General features: G+C 38.7%; 1 protein-coding gene across 5 annotated transcripts in view; it reads left to right on the plus strand.

Moving 5' to 3' along the window:
* The window catches only part of myo16 (myosin XVI), a 257,282-nt gene that overhangs the window by 23,006 nt on the left and 212,651 nt on the right, over positions 1-21,625 (plus strand). Inside the window, exon 1 of one of the 5 annotated variants that reach the window (XM_061971136.1) lies at positions 6,946-7,072. The exons of 3 other annotated variants lie outside the window; for them this stretch is intronic. The gene's annotated coding sequence lies outside the window, so the exon portion shown is untranslated. One more of the 5 variants, XM_061971137.1, reaches the window with a different exon arrangement.

A 21,625-nucleotide genomic window follows, 5' to 3' on the forward strand; every position in this document is an offset into this window, starting at 1 on the left:
GTTAAATGTTTACATTGTTACAGAATATTTTGTCATGTTGTTGTCAATGTTGACTGAGTGGCCATACTTTTTTTTTTGTAAATAAAAGCCATGCCTTTTGAAAAAACTGGCCTACATTTATTTTTTCATCTTCATTTTAAATAAAAAAAATAATCGGTAAAAGGAAAAATAATCTATAGATTAATCGAAAAAATTATCTATAGATTAACCGATTAATCGAAAAAATAATCTATAGATTAATCGATAGAAAAATAATCGTTAGCTGCAGCCTTAATTGTCCATTACCTCCACTTACCGCCGAGTCATCTTTTTCGGTGTCGGAGTTGAGTGGAATCAGGGCTGCTTCTTCCAGCGTTTTCTCCTTTTCCGAAGTCTGGTTCAAACTCTTTAGACCAGGGGTCGGGAACTTTTTTGGCTGAGAGAGTCATGAAAGCCAAATATTTTAAAATGTATTTCCGTGAGAGTCATATAATATTTTTTCACACTGAATACAACTAAATGTGTGCATTTTTAAGTAAGACCAACATTTTTAGAGTATAAGTCTCTTATTATTTTTAATAACATTGTTTTTCTGAAGCTAACCAATAATAAATAAAATACCATTAATGCGAGTTCTTGAACGGGTGCGGTAGAAAACGGATAGATGGATTAAAATGCATGAGAATGTTATATATTTATGAACGTTATTTTTAACACTGTGATTACCAGCGGAATTATTCATTACTTATCGTGTTAAGCAATGTCAGCTAAGATTCATCTGAGAGCCAGATGCAGTGATCAAAAGAGCCACATTTGGCTCAAGAGCCATAGGTTCCCTTACCCTGCCTTAGACTTTGGTGCTGCGATGTGTGCATTTTGTTGTGTCTTCTCCAGAGAAGAGGGTGAGTGAAGTGAATTATATTCATATAGCTCTTTTTTTATAGAGATTTAAAGCGCTTTACATAGTGAAACCCATTATCTACATCTTTAAGTTACATTTGAACCAGTGTGCGTGGCACTGGTGGGTGAAGTGTCTTGCCCAAAGACACAACGACAGTGACTAGGATGGCTGAAGCGGGGATCAAACCTGGAACTAGAGCTGCAGCTATCGAATATCCCGATTGATTAATGGAGTAATCGAATAAATCCTATTTTTGCTTAATTAAGGTTTATAAATACACGTTAAGATGTGCCCTCAATTGTGTTTGGCCTAATTGTCTTTTATTTCCTAAACTCTTGTTTTCATTATTGAAGGCTGACACGCACAGCTGAAATGCGTTCGTGGATGATTGTGCCAATTTGTGTGTGCTAGTAAAAACAGGTGTGCTCACAGCGTATTTAAAAGAGCGGTGTTGTGCAGTGCAGGGGGCGTATGATCTGTGACGTAAACACGCTGTGCAATACCTAAACAGTCCTTGCAAAACATGAGCTTTGACTACTGATAACTAAACGAGGCAAAATGCCGTAAAATAAACTTAACGACGCCTCGAGGCAGCAAAGATTCCTCGATTTATATTTTGTAATCGAATTTCTCTAGTTACTCGAGGAATCGTTTCAGCTCTACCTGGAACCCTCAAGTGGCTGGCACGGCTGCTCTACCAACCGAGCCACGCCTGGATGATTGCGTGAGTGCGCTTGATTTCATGGGAACGATATCATTGATCCACCCGGCCGTGACCCGTTTGGCAATTTAATTGGTATGATGTGACAAGGCTAAATTTATTGGCGACGTGTAAAAAAACGTGAAGACGTAAAATCCATAATTTAGCTGCAGCAGGGTTGAAAGCGTGTGGGGGGAAAATTAGCAGCTTATAGGAACATACTCGGTCATCGTACAGCCAAACACTAGTGTAACAAACGAGTCATTTTGTTGCAAATCATTCACTTGACCTGAATGAACAAAGAATCCCATGCGCTGCTGACTCAATGTCTGTGCTCGGCCAACATAGGGCCAAAGAAAGCAGCGAGTGCCAGCATTTTGATAAAGACCAACATGACTGAACAATTGAATTTACAAGAAAAAACTTGTAGATTAGTCCAAAGTTGGCCTGGCCTTTCTCCCCCTGTGCTTATTGCCTTGGATTGAGGAAATGGGACACTTCCACCTGCTCTGAATTAGCATCCAAAACAATATCAGAGTCTGAATGACATTTTACTGTATGATCTTTCCATGTGACCTCATGATCTATTTATAACACCTTCCTATTAAAAGAAGGCATGCTGTGGGTGGTGGAAGTCCTGTTATTGTATTGACCCAAACATAAGACGACCCCTCGTTTTTCAAGACAAATAAATCCTATATTAATAATTTTCAATATTATTGAAATAACTGGTTGACTGCAATGTTTTTTAGCTGCTGGACAAGTATTTGATGATTCTGCTTCATCTACACCAGGGGTGTCAAACATACGGCCCGCGAACAGGTTTTATCCGGCCCGCGAGATGAGTTTGCCGAGTATAAAAATGAGCCGAAATTTTTGAATGAAAGAAACTGCTGTTCTAAATGTGTCCACTAGATGTCGGAATAGCTTTGTAGATGATGCTACATATGTAAAAAAAACACACACAAAAAACACGTTTGTGCACCAGTCGAGGAAAATGAGCAAACTACATAAATACCATCCTGTAATTTGATTTTGATATCCTTTTTTTACCTTGATAGATGGAAAATTAACACCAATGGTTTGACTGATGAACATTGTCACATAATTTATTCAAAAAGTATAAATAAAGACAAATAAAGAGAATATTATTAACCTCAACATCTAAGTGTAAAAAAAACAAAAAACCAACAACATTATGATTTGTGCATTTTCAGAATGTGCTTGTTCTATTTTTAAACAAAGAAAACAACCTGTCAGGTTCAAACACTGATGACATCTATTAAACAAGACAAGAAGCAAGGAATTAAACAGAGACAGAATTAAATTTGACTCAATTGAGGGGAGACGTCTGGACTGTACTACAGTCTCACCACGCTCTGGCGAAAGATTGTACGCCTCCTCTTTTATTTGGACTTTCCCTGATTACATGGTAACAGCTGTTTCTAAGGGACGGGGGTCGTAAACAGCCATCACCTTTTTATTACAAGAGTTCAAAGAAAAGGTTGGTTCAAAGAAAAGGTCGTAAACAGTTCAAAGAAGAGGTTGCCTTTAGGTTAGTCGGGCCCTTCTTCCCCTCCGCTTTGTAGTTCTTGGGTCAAAACAAAATATTTCCGCGGATTACAATACATGAAAGAAACAGAACACCTTCATGTTGCTTCCCATCCTACACAGTGGAGTTTTACAAGCCTTCTTCTTGGTAGGTTCAAAGACAGCTTTTGTCTGCTCGCCGGGAACTCATGGCAACACAAAGTTTTGTGATAACTTAGATACAATTATTCTAACACAATCTGAAGTTGTCTTTGTTTTTAAGTTATCGTGCCGTGATTTTACCAGTCCGGCCCACTTGCAAGAAGATTTTTCTCCATGTGGCCCCTGATCTAAAATTAGTTTGACACCCCTGATGTACACCATTATCTTATAAATTGCATCATAGACTCCTTCTCTGTTGTTTGCTAACTTGCTAACAACCTTTGAGACACTTAAGTTGTGTCGTGGCTGCATCTCTCATGCGAGTGACAGTAAGAAAAGCTCCGACTTGCATGGTTAAAAGTCGTTTTTGGCACCACCTGCGCAAATTTCAACACCCAGAGTATAAGGCGGCCCTGGAAAAAATGACCCTCTTATATTCGGGTCAATACCGCAGTTCCCTTCCAGGACTATTATGGGACAGTGTGTCAGTAAAGGTGCATTGGGGTCATTCCCTGGGCTTGCCGGGACTTGCCAAAGCTATTTTTACTGCATGTGCATGAGATCACTGTCATGAGAAGTTCATTTCCTCTGGTTACAATCCTCAACGAGTATTTTTCAGGACATTATTTCTCACCTTGTGGTTAGAGTGTCCGCACTGAGATCAGTAGGTCGTGAGTTCATACCAAACACTATAAAAATGGGACCCAATACTTCCCTGCTTGACACTCAGCATCAAGGGGTGGAATTGGGGGTTAAATCACCAAAAATGATTCCCGGGCGCGGCCACCGCTGCTGCTCACTGCTCCCCTCACCTCCCAGGAGGTTAACAAGGGAGGATGGGTCAAATGCAGAGGATAATTTCACCGCCCCTAGTGTGTGTGTGTGTGTGTGTGTGTGTGTGACAATCATTGATACTTTAACTTAAACTTAACTGTCTTTTTGCGAGCACAACTCTCAATAGAATGGAGTAGGGCTTAGACAATTAGGGCATTTTTCTTTTTTCTAGAAAGGATGATAGTAAAGGAGATGACATGACCAGAGAGGCGGAACAAAACCGATAGGATAGAATGAGAACCGTTCAAGAGCCAGCTGGTCCTCCCTCAGTGTAGGAGGGTAGGTGAGTGGAATGTAATCATACCACTATCAAACTTGTACGGCAACCCCCGCCCCTTACGCACCAACACTCGTCCACCTACGGGAATGCTCGAGGGCCGAATAGAAATCAAGCATCGATTACACATTCTTTCTTTTTTTTTAATGACGCTTTGATGCTGTGAAGATTAAAGAGATGATGCGTGGCTGCAATATCAAACAAGTCATCTCCCATATTTAAACCTCAATTGAAATAAGGTCCATACTAATGATGAGTGATCACCCCCTGGTATGGCAATGCTCTGCTACTGAATCAAAGTGTCTACAGTTATAAGGAAATGAAGGAAAAAAATGCAGCTTCCAGAACTTCCGCTATTCTGGGAAAACTTCCCAGAAGATTTTAGACTGTGCCAACAGGGCTTTTCGCTGTAACTGCAAAGGGCTTTCTCCAAACCGTATGAAAATGTGCCAAGGGGAATTTAAGGGGTCTACCCCAAGTTCAGATTGAATAATTAGTGGATTTACAGGTGTGTTTCTGTATTTTCGATACGCATAATAGAGAGGTTTATTTATATTTTTCTTAGGTGAATAGGAAGTGCTATTTGGGAAAAGTGTTTTTTTTTTTTTTATTAAGCCCTACTGAGAACATGCCGTTTAGTGTGTATGCAGAGTTCATGCTATTTAGCTATTAGTGTTGCCCCGACACCAATATTTTGGTACCGGTACTAAAATAATTTCGATACTTTTCTAAATAAAGGGGACCACAAAAAATTGCATTATTGGCTTTATTTTAACAAAAAATCTTATCTATATTTGTTATTGCAAGTTTGTCCTTAAATAAAATAGTGCACACACAGACTTGTCTTGTATTAGTAAGTAAGCAAACAAAGGCTCCTAATTTAGCTGCTGACATATGCAGTAACATATTGTGTCATTTTCCATTCTATTATTTTGTCAAAATTATTAAGGACAAGTGGTAGAAAATTAATTATTAATCTACTTGTTTATTTACTGTTAATATCTGCTTACTTTCTCTTTTAACATATTCTGTCTACAATTCTGTTAATATGTAAAAATCACTTGTTCTTCTGTTGTTTGATACTTTACATTAGTTTTGGATGATACCACAAATTTGGGTATCAATCCGATACCAAGTAGTTACAGGATCATACATTGGTCATATTCAAAGTCCTCATGTGTCCAGGGACATATTTCCTGAGTTTATAAAAAACATTTAAAAAAAACGAAAGAAGATGTTGTGATGCCAAAAAATATCGACGTAATCATAGTAGTATCGACTAGATACGCTCCTGTACTTGGTATCATTACAGTGGATGTTAGGTGTAGATCCACCCATGGCGTTTGTTTACATTTTGACGCCGTTGAGCTACGGTGTGTAGTGAAACATGTTTAGCTATTCCTCGTCCTGCAGGGATGATACTGCCCACATCAACCTTCTCAGCATGTCCCGAATTCCAAGCTGCTGTTTTGATGCATGTTAAAAAAAAAAAATGCAATTTGTGACTTCAATAATAAATATGGCAGTGCCATGTTGGCATTTTTTTCCATAACTTGAGTTGATTTATTTTGGAAAACCTTGTTACATTGTTTAATGCATCCAGCGGGGCATCACAACAAAATTAGGCATAATAATGTGTTAATTCCACGACTGTATATATTGTATCGGTTGATATCGGAATCGGTAATTAAGAGTTGGACAATATCGGATATCGGCAAAAAAGCCATTATCGGACATCTCTACTATAATTTATAAATTACATCATAATTTATATATAATACTATTAGAATTAGGAAAAAAAAAAGAAAAGGAGGAAAAAAAAGAAATGTTATGTGCCAGTCAGAGGACTTCAGGAGTGGTGCAGCAGCTTGAGGAAAACAAAGAAAACATTTCAAATCTGCAACGCTAACTTCTTTTAAAGACCAATTTAATAGATTTTTAGTTACTAAGGTGAAGCAAAACAACATGAACTTTGCTCCAGGAAATGTTTCTATCTGTGAGTATAGGGATGCCCCGTCTGTATAAATGTTCTCTGAGGGGCGATCAGTGTGCCACTCCTGCTCTCATTATTGCTGGAGGACGCTTGCAAGACTTCTGAACAAGGCAGCTCGTAATTGAATACAGTGTTTGCCGGGTTTACCTTCCCCTTTGCCAAGGTCAACATACGACAGCGGTGCTCATTAATTATTAATGCTTCGTTTTTGTTGTTTTTTCGGGCTCGTGTCGGCATACCGGGCAGATAAACCCATCTGTTGGCTTTTGTATAAATTCGACAGCTGGGCTCGTGTCGAAAAACGAGATACATTCCCCGTCCGCCAGTTGTCTTTAGTTTAGACACTTGTCTCGACAAAAGTGTGCTGGAGTGTTGAGGCGGATCCTCCTGTGTCTGTACCACTCCTACTTTTATGGGAAGGGGACGCTGGTGTGGTCGGGGAAGGGGGTCTAACTGTACCTCCTTGGATGGGGTCTAGGGGGAAAGGGACAAAGAAAATGGAGAGAATAATCCAAGCGGTGGTGTTGCCATGGTTACAGCGGGGGGGGGGGGGGGGGGGAAGCTTGAATGAATGACATCACGGCGAAGTGTGAAATTGATTCGGTGGCAGGGGGAGGCGGCTGTCGCTGGGTCTCCGTTGGTCTCCATCTCGCCCTCCTCGGTTCTCCGGCGTCTCCGGTGGACAGACCCTCGTCGGTAAGCCTTTTTCCTCTTAACAGGCTGGACGAAGACAAGCGCATGTGTTCTTCCATGTTGACATTCTTCTTCAATAACACGTGAGGCATCTGTGTGTGTGTGTACGCGAGGGCAACGGAAGGAAAATCAGATGTGCCGGCAGGATCTAAATATATTGTTTCGATGTTGGAAGAATGTGTGGCTTGGGAACGAACAGCTGAGCGTGCAAAATTGTGTCCAACAATGATTATTTTCACAACTTATGTCGTCCTCACAGCTGCTTTGCTTTACAGTAAAGTTTTTGGTAACACTTTAGTATGGGGAACATATTCACCATTAATTAGTCATTAACATGCAAATTAGTAACATATTGGCTCTTAATTAGTCATTATTAAGTGCTTATTAATGCCTTATTCTGCATGGCCCAACCAAATAACTCTAAATTAAGTCTTTGTTACTTACAATATGTTCCCCGTACTAAAGTGTTACCAAGTTTGTTTTTTTTGATTAGTTAGCCGTAACTTCTCCTCGTGACGATCAAAACCACTAACCACGCACCCATGCCAGCCCGCACAAGGACTTCACTGGTAAAAGTCCCTGCTATTCATCGGGCGGCGTGATTAATGACCCAGTTGACCCGCGTTGACCCTCGGGGGACAAAGTAGGAAGGCTTGGCGGCCAGTCTTTTTTTTTTCCTCCTCTCTCTCTTTTGGCCGGCACCCTGAATGAGGAAGGGGATTACACTGGGGATGAAAGGATCAGCGTTTAGATATGGGATGCATAAATCCATGCCCGGTAGGGTTGGGCAAGACTGCAAATTTTGGCATTAGTGTAATACCAAGTAAATATAGGGTCGGTGTTGCCGATACTGACACGTTCCATTTGAAATTTTTCAAAATCATTGAATGTTTTTGTGCCTACAATCTGTTGACCATGATTATAATCAGAATAGAACCCAGTGAAGATTTTAGACGCCAAGAAAATCAACACTTATTTGTGAATAATTTAACAATTCAGTGGTACCTCAACTTAAGAGTGTTTTAAATTTAGCGCTGTCTCTCTTATTTGGTTCTGTAACGGAGCTTTTTACTCTAACACTGAATTGAAATCAACAATTGGCCCCCAAAACAGCAGCATTAAACTTTTGGATAAGAAATATTGTATAAAACCAATGCAATAGAATGTACTACTAAAGACTACAGTACTTTTTTGAAGGAATGTCATAATAATGTCCTTCCAGCTGCTTCTCTGTCAAACACACCATCAGCAGCTTCTCCGTTATTTCATGGATAAATGTCCATTTTTTAGGTCATGTTTTTGATCAAATCTCTAATTCAATTAATATAATTTGCTTCTTCTCAGCACTGTCCTTCCCTTTCACTTTCTTATTTCTTAGTCATGTGCATCTTTTGACTGGGATATTAATAAAGCAGTCTTACCATCTTTCATATTTCCTCTAAACTAGCTGTTTGGAATTTGCTCTGTCCTGTGATGTTTTGTGACCTGCTCTGACGTTTTTAGACCAGATATAAATTGTACTTTGTACGGAATACTTTTCAAATAACTAAATTAAGTACTTTCTCTACAAAGCAATACTTCTGTCCATCCGTCCATTTTCTACCGCTTGTCCCATTCGGGGTGGGGGGGTGGGGGGGTGCTGGAGCCTATCTCAGCTACAATCGGGCGGAAGGCGGGGTACACCCTGGACAAGTCGCCACCTCATCACAGGGCCAACACAGATAGACAGACAACATTCACACTCACATTCACACACTAGGGCCAATTTAGTGTTGCCAATCAACCTATGCCCAGGTGCATGTCTTAAGAAGTGGGAGGAAGCCGGAGTACCCGGAGGGAACCCACGCAGTCACGGGGAGAACATGCAAACTCCACACGGAAAGATCCCGAGCCCGGGATTGAACCCAAGACTACTCAGGACCTTCGTATTGTGAGGCAGACGCACTAACCCCTCTTCCACCGTGCTGCCCCAATACTTCTGTCTTGGAACAAATTACTTGTGTTAACAAAAATGTAGCATTGCACATCGCATGCAAATAAATCATATCCTTCAACATTGAGGTTAATAAAGTGTAAACCTAAAACGTCTGTCTTGAATAAAATACTTCTGTAAATAGAAATTCAGTATTATACAATAAACACTGTATGCAAAAAAATAATCAAGTAAAACCCTGAAAAGACTATAGTTCTTTCAATAAGTGGATAAACGCAAGCTTTTGTATTCACGCATTTGGCGGTATGCAGAGCGACTGCTTTAGTGATCGTTCTCAACTGTGCTTCTTTCTCATCATACATGGTATCATCATACATACCTGCTGTAAATGATTCCACCAGAGAAAGCTGCCTTTTCACCGGAGTTGGTTGTTGTTGTGGTCTTGTTCGCCTCATAAAAATGTGCATTTCCCGACTGGAAACTTTGGTTGCAGATTCTGGAATAAGTTTGTTGTGCTGCTGTCTTTTTTTAAGACACTTTGCAGAGTGCAGCCTATTGCTGCAAATCGAAACTACTGACAACACTTTTGGAACAAATGTCTTGCTTTTGTTAGCATTAGTATTAGCCATATTTTGCTTGACTACAGGAGCTCCCGGCGCAAGAGGAGAAAAAAAATAAAATAAAAGTAATTTTTTAAAGGTGCCATATGTAATAATTTCATGTCAAGTCATCATTAAATGGCCCTGATATTTCAAAAGGCATTAATAAATAATGTTATTTTTGAATACCTTTATAACTGATAACGGTAGTTCAGGCGGGATATGCTAATTTCAAAATTAGATTTACAGCCCCGAAATATTATTGTTTTCATTTCGATGCCCCGCCCTCCATTGTTTGACCAATTAGAAAGTCTGTGAGTGTGTCACATCTAAGTTGCCAGTTACGCATCGTGATCATTGTAGAGCTACTGCCACTGGTGAAGTTACTAAACATGTCAGACCTTAGCAAATCAAAAAGGCCTCCTTACGATTCTCAACTTATTCATGACAAAACCAGGAACAAAAGCAGGATTTGTATCGAGGATGAAAGATGGATAGCATTGACGGCTGAGAAGATTTTTTAATCTGAAGCCAAATTTGCTAATTTCCTCTTTGATAGGTAAGTCCAGCATTTACGTTTTCTTATTATACGTAGTAAATGGAAATGGAAATTTCGTATGTAGACTATATTGTCCAATACAGTCTCGGACCTTGTCTAACAAAGCTAGTATGTTCGTGCAACGAATGCTTAGCATGCTAGCCCGGTCAGGCTAACGAGCATATATTTTTCCCCCGTTAGCCTATATGTGGATGTGTCATCCAACTGACAGGTTTTATTTGTCGAAAATATATTTCGCCCTATGTGGATATGGGTAGTGTCAGTGCCTATTTCCTTCTCAATATGCTGATACACTGAGGAAATGGGTTCCAACATTAGCACGGCTAATTGCGGTTTCTGCATCGGCACATATGGGGTGGTATTTGCGTGGCACAACATAATGCATTACATGTCACGATTTTCTACTTTGTGTAGACATGGTTGAGTTGAGTTGAGTTTGAGTTTATTTCGAATATGCATGCATACAACATGATACCGCTCAATTTGGTAGTAGGCTATATGATTTATGCGTAACGTGGTTTATGCGTAATGTGGGTTAGCTCATAGAATTGCACTCTGCACTGAAAGATGGTGATGTGCGTACATGGAAGAGAATGCAGTGCGTCAGGTTGGATGCAACATGGGGTTATGCTGAACAAAATGTGGTGGTAATTTTACTGTTGGCCTTGACTTGCCATCAAAGTAGGCCTATGCGATATATTATATATTATTATATATAATTATTTCGACGGTGGTCCGTGCGGTCAAACTAGACATTTTAGCAGGGTAATGCCAACAATCGGTCCCATCAGTAAAATGTAGAATAATTACTTAGTAAACCATCTTGCAAGAAGCATAAACAAGAGAAACCTACAACGTAGGACACATCGATTGCCATTTTAAGTTCCTTTGAGTGGGATTCCAATTCAGCTGTGTATCTGGCAACCTCAGTCATGGAGAGTGGGAGGGCACGACAGAATTTTGACCGTGATTGCATTACCATTTCTGGCCAAATTACTACATATGGCACCTTTTTAAATCTTCTGCAACAAGAATGTCATATTTATCGATTAAATCGATATATTGCCCGGGCCTAAATTCTATGATATTGTAGTATCACTTGAGAAGATTTAATGGAAACGTTTACTGAATTGAATTTTTTTAATTGAATTATAATTATATAGCGCTTTTCTCTAGTGACTCAAAGCGCTTTTACATAGTGAAACCCAATATCTAAGTTACATTCAAACCAGTGTGGGTGGGCACTGGGAGCAGGTGGGTAAAGTGTCTTGCCCAAGGACACAACAGCAGTGACTAGGATGGCGGAAGCGGGGATCGAACCTGCAACCCTCAAGTTGCTGGCATGGCCGCTCTACCAACTGAGCTATACCGCATGAATGAGGGGTGTTCCCACTTTAGTGAGATTCTATATATTAGATCAGTGGTTCTCAACCTTTTTTCAGTGATGTACCCCCTGTGAATTTTTTTTTAACTCAAGTACCCCCTAATCAGAGCAAAGCATTTTTGGTTGAAAAAAAGAGATAAAGAAGTAAAATACAGCACTATGTCATCAGTTTCTGATTTATTAAATTGTATAACAGTGCAAAAGATTTCTCATTTGTAGTGGTCTTTCTTGAACTATTTGGAAAAAAAGATAGGTTTTTATTTATATTTATAAAGGATTTTTTAATTGTTGCTATTTTTAGAATATTTAAAAAAATCTCACATACCCTTTGGCATACCTTCAAGTACCCCCAGGGGTATGCGTACCCCCATTTGAGAACCACTGTATTAGATTATCATTAAGTGTCCAGAATACAGAATACACAGCCGGTGGGCAGCACGGTGGAACAGGGGTTAGTGTGTGTGTGCCTCACAATACGAAGGTCCTGGGTTCGATCCTGGGCTCGGGGTCTTTCTGTGTGGAGTTTGCATGTTCTCCCCGTGACTGCGTGGGTTCCCTCCGGGTACTCCGGCTTCTTCCCACCTCTAAAGACATGAACCCTAGTGTGTGAAAGTGAGTGTGAATGTCTATCTGTGTTGGCCCTGTGATGAGGTGGCGACTTGTCCAGGGTGTACCCCGCCTTCCGCTCGAGTGCAGCTGGGATAGGCTCCAGCACCACCGAGAAGGACAATCAGTATAAAATGGATGGATGGAACACACAGTAGGTACAGTATCTGTTGGAACATGGCTTCTTTTATCTTGGCAGCTGTGAGCACAGCAGGGTGACTTTAAGCTGAATGATGATAAGGTTTGAATCTAATTTCGTGTGTGTGTGTGTGTGTGTGTGTGTGTGTGTTGGCTTGCTCACAAATTCACTTTGTGGTTTGTCAGCGTGCGGCAGCGTTTGAGCATTTTATCGTTGTTGTTGTGCCGGAACAAAGTCAAAAGGCAAAAAGTGTAGCTGGCCTCGTTGTGCATAACTGCAGCTCCTGATCGTTGTGACCTAAGAAAGGAAGCCTCTTATTGTGACACAAAATGATTTTTAATGCAATTTAGAAACCGCTTTTCCCATAGGAAATGATGGGGTAAAAAAACGACACAAAAACATGATTACAAAGCCAAATGTCCCGTTATGGCAGTGCTTCTCAATTATTTTCTGTTACGCCCCCCCTAGGAAGAAGAAAATATGTTGCGCCCCACCCCCACACACACTCTCCACTGTGACTATAAATAGTATAATTTGTCGATAAAATTGTTGTAACTATACCTGTGCATACCATTGTAAGTTTATTAACATTAAAGGTAACAACACACCGGTCTTTCCTCGTCTCCCACCGTGGTTACGGTGGAGCCAAGTGCTACAAAAGCTAAATTTGTTGGTTTTCTGACATGGACTTGTTTCTTCAGCATTGTCCACACGTTTAAGTCAGGACTTTGGTAAGGCCGTTCTAAAACCTTAATTCTAGCCCGATTTAGCAATTCCTTTGCCAGTTTTGACGTGTGTTTGGGGTCATTGTCCTGTTGGAACACCCAACTGCGCCCAAGACCCAACCTTTGAGCTGATCATTTTAGGTTTTCCTGAAGAATTTGGAGGTAATCCTCATTTTTCATTGTCCCATTTACTCTCTGTAAAGCACCAGTTCCATTGGCAGCAAAACAGGCCCAGAGCATAATACCACCATCATGCTTGACGGTAGAAATGGTGTTCCTGGAATTAAAGGCCTCACCTTTTCTCCTCCAAACATATTGCTTGGTATTGTGGCCAAACAGCTCAATTTTTGTATCATCTGTCCAGAAGGTCTTATCTTTGTCCATGTGATGTCAGATCAAACTAAAATTTAGCTGTTTGGTTACAATACCCAGCATGATTGTTTTGGTGACAAACAAGTATGTGCTCCAATCACTCTATCACAAAAAAATAAGAGTTGTAGAAATGATTCGAAATTCAAGACATCCATGACATTATGTTCTTTACAAGTGTATGTAAACTTTTGACCACGACTGTAGCCCCAAATCTATTGGTGGTGATCCAAATTTGATCAAATTTGAAGTATGAAGAATACTGAATTGCTAACCGACAGCAAGGTTGTGTTGAGTTCCATTTCTGGTTCTATGGTTATCGTCACATTTTTACTCCTTGCCCATTAACATTCTTTGGTGGCGTCAGATAGTATGTTTATAAGCTTTTCACAGGGATTCAGCCAATGAGGTCCCATTGTATATTTGCTGTTGTGATGCAAAATTGATGCAAATGAATTGTTCGTCTGAAGGAGGTTGTGTCTCTGAGCTTTTATTAACGACACATTTTAATCACATCGTCTAATGTTTCATCGGCGTTTGAAGGTTCCCTGTTTGCAGTGCACACGTTCTGTATTGGGTCTACCTCTAATCTATGCAAATAGTATTCAAAATTTTATGATGAGGAATAAATATTTGTGTAAATAAGATGAATAATTAATCCAAAGAGATCTCTTATCATGTTTAATGCATTACGCTGCAAAACCTTCTCACCAGCCTTTTGCTTCTGCCATAATTGGGACTTTCAGCAGCACAAAGTCCTGAGATATCTGAGTCGATTAGAAGTTAAAGACTAGTGTTGGTATGTGCAATGCAAAACATGGCGTCGGTAGCACGGCCACAATGTTGAGTTTGATGTTATCCCCGACACGCATTTTGTGCTAGACTGTAAGAATGTACTCCCTTCAGTCAATCTATTTTGTGAGCAGAGCGCCACGTTCTGCTGCATGACCTAATTGTAGCGCCGGCGAGGTAAAAAATGATTAGGAAGTGACTCCCACACCGTTGCCCCCACTGCTCACCGCTCTGTTCGAGACGTGACGACTTGCCTCGCAGCAGTGTTTCACGTCGAGACCTTGTGTCACCTTGTGTAGCCTCAGCCTATCACTGCTGCCTGACAGTGCGTTAAAACACTGTTTAGCCCCGTAGGCGCTAATAGCAGATCTTATAACGGGGGTCAGCAACCCGCGGCTCTAGCGCCGCCCTAGTGGCTCACTGGACCTCTTTCAGAGATGTGTGAAAATGGAAAAAGATGAAGAAAAAAATATATTTTTTGTTTTAATGTATTTTCTATAGGAGAACGAACATGACACAAACCTGTTAGAAATCCCACTATTTATGTTATACATGCTTCACTGATGAGTGTTTGGCAAGCACCGTTATGTCCGACTAATTTCAGCGATCCTTGATCTCATCGTAGTTTGTTTACATGTACAACTTTATCAGACGCTGCCACAGAAAGGCGTGTTTTATGCCACTCCTTTGTCTCATTTTGTCCACCAAACAGTTTATACTGTGTGTGAATGCACAAAGGTGAGCTTTGTTGATGTTATTGACTTGCTGGAGTGTTAATCAGGCATATTTGGTCAGTGCGTGACTGCAAGCTAATCGATGATAACATGCTATTTAGGCTAGCTTTATGTACATATTGCATCATAATGCCTCGTTTGTAGGTATATTTGAGCTCCTTTACTTATGTCCTCTGTGTATTTAATTTATTTTTGCATGTCTCATGACACATTATCTGTATGTAATATTGGCTGCATTTCTCATAGTTGATTGTGTGCCATGTTGTTCCAGACCACAGCAAATGTTAGCCAGCTTGCAAAGATTGTAATAAATCCATTAGAAGAAGACAGCCTTCCATTTCCTTAAACTTGGACACGCACATCTAGCATTTAGCCATTATAATCCTGTAATTTCCAGGAGTTATCTCATCCTGTCAGAATACAAATTAAAATACATTTCTGTCAACAAAGGTTTGCGTCAACTTGATAATAGGCTAATTTAGCTAATTTAGACACTTACATCATGTGTTGCCTTCATTATAACACTTATATAAGACTTTTAATTTTTTGCGGCTCCAGACAGATTTTTATTTTTTTTAATATTTGGTCCAATATGGCTCTTTCAACATTTTGGGTTGCCGACCCCTGTTTTATAGCAACAATGTAGTATTTTTCTGCAAAGCATCATTGGAGCCAGACTAAAAAGAACAAATGATTATATCATTAAGAAAAATAATGATCCAAATGATATACATTTATGGTAATTTATTAACTAATGAATGATAAACTTGTTTTTGTAAATAACAAATTGCTTGAGCTTAATGACTTTTTTTGTAATACATTTTCCTATCAAATTATCAAATATTGCGCTTTTTTTAATTATTTCATCAAAAAAATATATAATCTTGCAACTCTATTCTCACAAAACTATATATTTGAATTCAAATTTCAATTTCGTAGCATTTACATTCTTCTTGTGATTGAATATTATTCACATAATGCCAGTTTTCTGTTCCCATAAAATTTATTATTTTACATAATTTTGCAATTTTTTTCTTCAAATAAATAAAATAATGCTATTTGGTAACAGTAGAAAAGAGCATCATACACAAATACAATTAGATGGAGTAGACATTGAAAGGGTAAAAGAAACTCGATTTTTGGGAGTAATAATAGATGATACAATGAACTGGAAATCTCATGTAAAAAAAAATATACAACATAAGGTGGCAAGAAACATTTCAATAATGAACAAAGCAAAATATGTCCTGGACCAAAAATCACTTCATGTTCTCTACTGGTCGCTAGTGTTACCATATCTGAGTTAGTGTGCAGAAATATGGGGAAATAACTACAACTTCATTAACCGTGTTACAAAAACGATGGACTGATACATAATGTTGGATATAGAGAACATACAAACCCTTTATTTATTGAGTCAAAAATATTGACGTTCAATGATTTGGTAAAATTGCAAACAGCTAAAACTATGTACAACGCCAACTATAACCTGTTACCCAAGAATGTACAATAATTCTTCACAACAAAAGAGGAGAAATATAACCTTAGAGGGAAAAATTACTTAAAACATTTGTATGCTCGTACAAGACTAAAAACCTTTAGCATATCAGTATGTGGAATTAAACTATGGACTGGAATAAGTGAATACGTTAATCAATGTACTGATTTGATCCAGTTTAAGAGGTTGCTAAAATTAATAGTGCTTACGGCGTGGCGAAGTTGGTAGAGTGGCTGTGCCAGCAATCGGAGGGTTGCTGGTTACTGGGGTTCAATCCCCACCTTCTACCATCCTAGTCACGTCCGTTGTGTCCTTGGGCAAGACACTTCACCCCTTGCTCCTGATGGCTGCTGGTTAGCGCCTTGCATGGCAGCTCCCGCCATCAGTGTGTGAATGTGTGTGTGAATGGGTGAATGTGGAAATACTGTCAAAGCGCTTTTAGTACCTTGAAGGTAGAAAAGCGCTATACAAGTATAACCCATTTATCATTTATTTATCATTTACAAAGTACAAAGAAGAAGAATTATGAGAAATACCTTCAACCTCTTTGAAAATGGGATATTCTTCATCTCAGTATGTTTATCATGACTGACTTAATTATCTATTACAAGAACTGCTGAATTAATCATTTACTGATGTAATTGTGCTACAAAAAGAAATTAGTAATTGAACGTATGTTTTGTTGAAGTGGGAAAAAGGTTTAAATAAGCTTTGCTTCTTCCTACTCCTTTTATGACATGATGTAAAGAGAAATTATATGAAATTGTGTGATGTGTTGTACTGTAAGTGTGTTCATGTTTGAAATAAACTAAATGAAGAAAGAATATTCCAAATGTAATCAGGTAAAATTATATTTTTAAATTGTTTCTACTTTTAATAATACTGCTTTATTCTTAGACACAATCTGACTTGTATTACGTGTCATGTTTTATAAAAAAAAATTGTATATTTTAATTATAATATAATATGATTTTATTACAAAATGGATATTAAATTCATCACCTCAATTTTGACATATTTCCTGAAAATTACGGGGATTGAAATACGTTTTTTCAAGTAAAATTCAAAAGTTTTTCTTGTAATGCCATCATAGAATTCCGACTAATATTTGCCTAATATTAAGTTTCCAATATTAAAAGAAATGTTCTGTTCAGCTTTCTTTATTCAATGCTGTGTTGTTTTCTGTTCTTGAGGTAATGACTGCTATTTTCTGTATTTATTGCTTGTTGTATATTCTATTAATTTCATGTTTATTGCCTATTGTAAAGTGTCTGAGTTTTTAGAAAGGCACTTATAATGTATTATTAATGTTATTATTGGGTAACACTTTAGAATGGGGAACATATTCTAAGTTACAGAGACTTAATTTAGAATTATTTGGACACTAGGTGAACATATAAGTGTTAGGTAGGGCTGCAACTAACGATGAATTTGATAATCCATTAATCTTTCGATTATTACTTCGATTAATAGATTTAATAATCGGATAAAAGTGACAAACTACATTTCTATCCTTTCCAGTATTTTATTGAAAAAAAACAGCATACTGGCACAATACTTATTTTGATTATTGTTTCTCAGCTGTTTGTACATGTTGCAGTTTATAAATAGAGGTTTATTAGAAAAAATACATAAAATAAAAAATAAAAATAAAATTAAAAAATGCATCTGCGCATAGCATAGATCCAACAAATCGATGACTAAATTAATCGCCAACTATTTTTATAATCGATTTTAATCGATTTAATCGATTAGTTGTTGCAGCCCTAGTGTTAGGGTTAGGGTTACTAATAAGCAATAATTCTGAGGTTATTGAGGGAAGACTCTAAATTAATGGCTTACTGGTTGTATAATAAGGCCATGCAGAATAAGGCATTAATAAGTTCTTAATAATGACTAATTAAGAGCCAATATGTTACTAATTTGCATGTTAATAAGCAACTAATTAATGGTGAATATATTCCCCATACTAAAGTGTAACCTATTATTGCTGTTTATATTGGTCAACCATCTGGGCACATATCTTGATGTGTTTGCACTAGCATCCGTGCAGCCTTGCATTTATAACCGTGGTATGGATGTAAGTCACACTTGACGACTGTAGGGGGAGCCTGGGAGCGTAAAGCAATTATTCCACACACTTGCCTTAATGCCGTGTGACATTTCCCAAGTGTAAGCGTGACATTTTCCTTGTCACATCCGCCACGCCTGTAAGCGAGTGATGTCATAGATAAAGTCTTGGCGGGAGGGTATTGTGTCACGACCACAGCTACAGTGTTGTTCTGATGTATAATTAATGGGGTGCAGTTACAGTGTGTGGTGGTCTTTCCCTCCACACTATTTTCCTTGCTTCTTGCCAGAAAGATGCAACACATTTTGTCTGACCTGATTTCCAGTGACAGGAATTACTCGAGCACACAGGGACATGCATACACATACATCCCATTTGTCCCAATCTGTGCCTCTCACTTGCTCTTTCCCTTTCAAGATGGCTATGCTCTCTTCACTAAATAAACCTGCCTCTCACGTGCTTTTATCCCGTCTCCCCGGTGCTCCTGTTTGCTCATATTCTCCCTGCAGAAACACATCAGATTGTGTGTCGTGAGCTCGCTTTTGTCATATCGTGCGTGTGAGGGATGGGCATCTGACAACCGTACCGTGGTCGACTGTCGATTTATTTAATTACCGGATGAGAGAGATGTTTTGAACTCCTGTTTCCATGCCGGGGTGGAGTAATGCCCCCCCTGGAGGAGGAGTTGTGCCATAGCATTGATGGAGCTCAACTTCAACTTTTTTGTCCAATATTGCAACATTATCTATAATTTTGTGTTGTCAAATGATTATTATTGGATCACAATTTAATTTAAAATATTTAACATTAATTAACATATACATACTCACATACACACAAATATTCCTACATACACTATATTGCCAAAAGTATTTGGCCACTCATCCAAATGATCAGAATCAGGTGTCCTAATCCCAACCCGTTCTTTTGCGAGGATTATGAGACATTTTTCATCAAAAAGGGAATAAATAAAAATCATAGTAGTCTGCATCCTAATGAAAACAGACCTCATACTGTAAGTGATGTTTATTATGTTTGTTGGCTCCTATAAAGTCTGCAGTGAGCCGAAATCAGTGATAAAAAATTAAAAAAAAGCGAACGTGATGCGTTTTTTAAAACGAATGTGCCGCGTATGCTTAAAATGATCAAAATATGTAAATATTAAAAGTTATTATAAATGTTACTGTCACTGCATTACATATATACGTACATCATGTACCGTATTTTTCGGACTATAAGTCGCTCCGGAGTATACGTCGCACCGACTGAAAATGCACAATAAAGAAGAAAAAAAACATGTATACGTCGCACTGGAGTATAAGTCGCATTTTTGGGGGAAATTTATTTGATAAAATCCAACACCAAGAATAGATATTTGAAAGGCAATTTAAAATAAATAAAGAATAGTGAACAACAGGCTGAATAAGTGTACGTTATATGACGCATAAATAACCAACTGAGATCGTGCCTGGTATGTTAACGTAACATATTATGGTAAGAGTCATTCAAATAACTATAACATATAAAACATGCTATATGAATATACAAACAATCTGTCACTCCCGATCGCTAAATCCGATGAAATCTTCCTCCTCGGTGTCGCTCCTGGTATGCCTCGCTAGCGTCCATTCTTTCTGCTGCTCGATCGCCGTTTTCTGGTGCATATTTCACTATGTCCAGCTTGACGCCCCCGCCGAATTGTTATTGGTTGGCGTGTGAGTGACGATTGCTGACGTGTGTGTGACGATTGCTGGGTTGTAGGGGGAAGAAATTTGGCGTGACAGCTGCGTCAAAAGCATAAACCAACCTTTTTGCCATCCTGATTATTTGCAGGCCATGCCGTTGACCACAAGTATCTTTCTTCAAGAAAAATTCTTAAAATTTTTGCTCTATGGCAAGATGCATTATTATCTTGAAACATGACATTATCACCAAACATCCTTTCGATTGATGGAATATGAAAAGTGTCCAAAATCTCAATGTACACTTGTGTATCTGATGAAGATGTAATGGCAGCCATCTCCCCAGTGCCAGTACCTGACATGCAGCCCCATATCATCTATGACTGTGGAAATGTGCATGTTTTCTTCAGGTAGTCGTCTTCATAAATCTCATTAGAATGGCACCAAACAAAGGTTGCAGCGTCTTCACTTTGCCCAATGCAGATTTGCGATCCATCACTGAATATGACTTTCATCCAGTCATCCATTGTCCACGATTGCTTTTCCTTAGACCAGTAGAACCTTGTTTTTTTATGTTTAGCTGTTAATGACGGTTTTTGTTTAGCTTTTCTGTACTTCAATCAGTCCTTCTCAAAATGTGGGGCGGTGTGGTGCCAGGGTAGGGGCCGCGTGTGACCTCCGGCAACATGCTTTTTTTCCCGTACCAGAATATGATGAAGCGTATCAAGGACTTTGCTTCACTTTAACCACGGTGAGAGACGAGGAAAGACCGGTGTGTTGTTTCCTTTAATGTTGTTACGGTTACAATGTTATGCAGAGGTGTACTTATAACAATGTTATAGACAAATTATACTATTTATACTCATGGCGCAAAATATTTTTTCTTCCTAAGGGGGGCTTAACAGAAAATATTTGAGAAGCATTGACTTAAATCCCATTTTCTTAGGCTGTTTCTTACAGTTTGGTAACCAAGGATGACTTCAGTTTCCGCCCATTTGTTCTTTATTTGTTTTGCTGTTAATTTTTTGTGTTTTCAAGACATAACAAGGTTTCTGTCATGCCACTTTGATGTTTTCCTTGTAGACTTGCCTTTTACAACCTGCCCATGCTGTTTGTACTTGGTACAGATTTTAGACAAAGTTGACCGTGATCAACATCTTTTGCATTATTTTGTGCTGATTGATCTTCTCAAAGAAGTTTGATAATCCTCTGCTTTGTTTCAATTGTCATGTCTTGAGTGGAAGCCATGATCCATGTCAATTCTTCCTGGTGCAACAGCTCTTCAAGGTGTGGACACAGATTTTTTACTGCAGACTAATTTAATCTCCTGCAGGTCTTAGCTTTAGAAAGTCACATTTACAGAGTGATTCCATACTTTTTTCTTCAGAATTGAGTGATTCCATGATCTAAAGATGAAACAGTTACTGACTACCACAATATTCTTGATTATATTCTGATTTATTGT

This window comes from Nerophis lumbriciformis, linkage group LG13 (genome assembly GCF_033978685.3).
Source record: "Nerophis lumbriciformis linkage group LG13, RoL_Nlum_v2.1, whole genome shotgun sequence".
In the NCBI taxonomy this organism is placed as follows: Eukaryota; Metazoa; Chordata; class Actinopteri; order Syngnathiformes; family Syngnathidae; genus Nerophis; species Nerophis lumbriciformis.